Genomic DNA, 3,336 nt, shown 5'->3' on the forward strand with positions numbered 1-3,336 from the left:
TGTTTTGTGACCTCAGCCAAGCTTTTCTTCTGAATCTCAGTTTCTCCCCCATACTGTTTCCAACAGGAATATGAAAAGATTCCCAGCATCACTTATCAGCAGGGAAATATGAATCAAACCACAATGAGATATCCTCTCACACCGGTTAGAATGGCTACTATAAAAAAGTCAAAAGCTAACAAGTGTTGGCAAGGATGTAGAGAAAAGAGAACCCTCGTACACTGTTGGTAGGACTGTAAATTGCTACAGTTATTGTATAAAACCATAAGAAGGTTCCTCAAGAAACTAAAAATAGAACTACCATATGATTCAGCAATACCACTTCCAGGTATATATCTAAAGAAAATGAAATCAGTATCTTGAAGAGATACCCCGTGTTCATTGTAGCATTATTCATGATAGCCAAGATATGGAAATAACTTAAATGTCTGGATGAATGGATAAAGAAAATGTGGTATATAACATTATATTATATTTTGATGTAATATAGATATAATACATGATATATTATTTTGTCTTAGAAAGGGAGGAAACCCTGATATTTGTGACCAAAAAAGCTGAGCTTATAGTAGCAGAGGGGAGAATAGTGGTTACAAGAAACAGTGGTGTAGGGGAAAAAGGGAGATTAGGAAAAAAAAAAAAAGTAGAACGGTGGTTGCTAGGGGTTGTGGGTAGAAGGTCATGGGGAATTGTTGTTTAATAGGTACAGAGTTACAATTTTGCAAGATGGATGGTGGTGATGGCTGCACGACGACATGAATGTACCTAATACCTCTGAACTGTACAATGATTAATATAGTAACTTTTATGTAATATTTATTTCACCACAATGAAATAGAAAGTAAAGTACTACTGGGTTATAGCCCAAAGCATAAAATAAATATTCATGAGTACATGCTGACATAAATAAATGATTAAATGCATATGTCCATACATATATACATACATAAGGAGAGGGAAGAGATACATTTCCTATAGAGGAAATTCAAAGTAATTTATGATGACACTCCACCCTCAGTGATGGGGAGCTTAACATCCCACATTTTTTTTTTTTCAGATGTTGGGGGTAGGAGTTTATTAATTTATTTATTTATGTTTGCTGTGTTGGGTCTTCGTTTCTGTGCGAGGGCTTTCTCTAGTTGTGGCAAGCGGGGGCCACTCTTCATCGCGGTGTGCAGGCCTCTCACTATCGCGGCCTCTCTTGTTGCGGATCACAAGCTCCAGACGCACAGGCTCAGTAGTTGTGGCTCACGGGCCTAGTCGCTCCACGGCATGTGGGTTCCTCCCAGGCCAGGGCTCGAACCCGTGTCCCCTGCATTAGCAGGCAGATTCTCAACCACTGTAATACCAGGGAAGCCCCAACTCCCCACTTCTTAATTGTGGGCTTTGCACAGTGACTTCCTTCCAAAGAATACAGTACAGTAATATGGGATGTTGGAGAGAGGATGAGGAGAGTGGCAAAGCCTGATAGATGTTACCTCAGCCAGGTGATCAAAGTGATAAATCATGTGAATAGTACGTACCCTTTAAATAATGTGATGAAAAAGGCACTTTACCTCTGGGGTCTTCCTCTTACAAACCCATAACTCCAGTCTAATCATGAAAAAACATCAGACAAACCCAATTTGAGGGATATTCTATAAAATACCTGACCAGGACCCCTCAAAACTGTCAAGTTCATCAAAAATCAAGGAAAGTGAGAAACTGTCACAGTCAAGAGGAGCCTAAGGAGACAAGACAACTAAATGTAATGTGATATTCTAGATGGGATCCTGAAACAGGAGAAGACAGTAGGTAAAAACTAAAATAATAGGAAGAAACCTTGAACTTCAGTTAATAATAATGTACCAATACCGTTTTGTTAATTATAATAATAAATGTGCTCTACTAATGTAAGATGTTAATAATAAGGGAAACTGGGTGTGAAGTGTATGGTAACACTTTTTACTGTCTTCTTGACTTTTTCATAAATTGGAAACTGTTCTAAAGAAAGGTCTATTACACCTACTACTATATGTAAAATAGATATACAACAAGGATTTGCTGCATAGCATATGGAACTATATTCAATATCTTGTATTAAACTATAATGGAAAAGAATCTGAAGTTGTACAGCTGAAACTAACACAATATTGTAAATCAACTATAGTTAAATAAACAAATTGAAAAAGAAAATAAGAGAAAAATAAGGTCTACGAAAAAAATCAAAACCTAAGACTTCAAAAAAATTTGCACATATTCTGGGTGTTTCTGATTACTTCTCACTGTGCCCCCCAATCTTCCCAACCAGTTCTACTCAGACTTCCTTTTAACTCTTGTCCTGTTAGGAGGACTTGAGCCTTCATTCTCATCCTCTGAATAATGAGAGCTGCTGACAAGCATTAACTCAAGGAGTGAAGTAGTTGGATCAGAATTCTAAGTAGAACGCCCTGTCCTCTGTGTGATGGGTGGATTGCAGGGTGTGTGGAGACAGGGAGCAAAGGAGAACAGCTTGAGGGCCATTGCAATAGTTCAGGTGAGAAATGACCTCAGTCAAAGCTTGGGGGGTGTGGGTAAGCGTAGCAAGGACTTGGTCTCTGGTGGAGAGTAGGGAAGCAAAGGAAAGGAGTTTAGAATGATGTGTTGTCTCTGGCTTCGGTGAATGCAGAGAAGGTATCATCACCCGAGAGAGAGAATACCTAAGGAGGAATGACAGTGGGTGTCCCTGGAGTTGGGTGGGCAGTAAGAGATACTAAGTGCCCTTCAACCTATTGAGTTTGGGTGCCTATGGCAGTCTCCAAAGGGATGTCCCTGACATATGCTCATGGCTGTGATGAAATAGCTTTGGGTAACTTGAGACAACCTGCCTGAGATGATGTGGTTAAATAGTTAGAGCCAGGTGATTCCCAGGAAGGAGAGAGCCCCCACGTCCTGATGTGATTGATGGCAGGAAAGGCTACAGAAATGTCAGGGAGGGTAACCACTGCAATGACCTTGGATCTGTATTTGTCCAGGCTATTCAGCACTTTGGCTTCCATGATTCCAGCTGGCCCAACCTTTACTTCCTTTAGTGACACTGTCACTTTCTCCTTCAGAGCCCAGTCCCAGGAGTCTCTCCTCTCCCCATCTTGCCCAGTTCTGCTTCTTTGCTTTCCTAAAGTCTTCCTTAACCCTGGAGGCAGTTAGTAAGACTCTTGGAAATCAAGAGGACATTCTATGGAGAGAAAACCTGGGCAGGGACCAGAACCCAGGTGGAGCCTCCACTCCCTCCCCGTGCCTTTGGCCATGGGCTAGGATTGGGCTCCGTGGCTATAATGTAAAGCAGTGTTGAACTGAGATGAATAGATCCTCTTCCCC

The sequence above is a fragment of the Monodon monoceros genome, unplaced genomic scaffold, assembly GCF_005190385.1.
Source record: "Monodon monoceros isolate NGI ecotype Baffin Bay Population unplaced genomic scaffold, NGI_Narwhal_1 Super_Scaffold_18, whole genome shotgun sequence".
NCBI lineage: Eukaryota > Metazoa > Chordata > Mammalia > Artiodactyla > Monodontidae > Monodon > Monodon monoceros.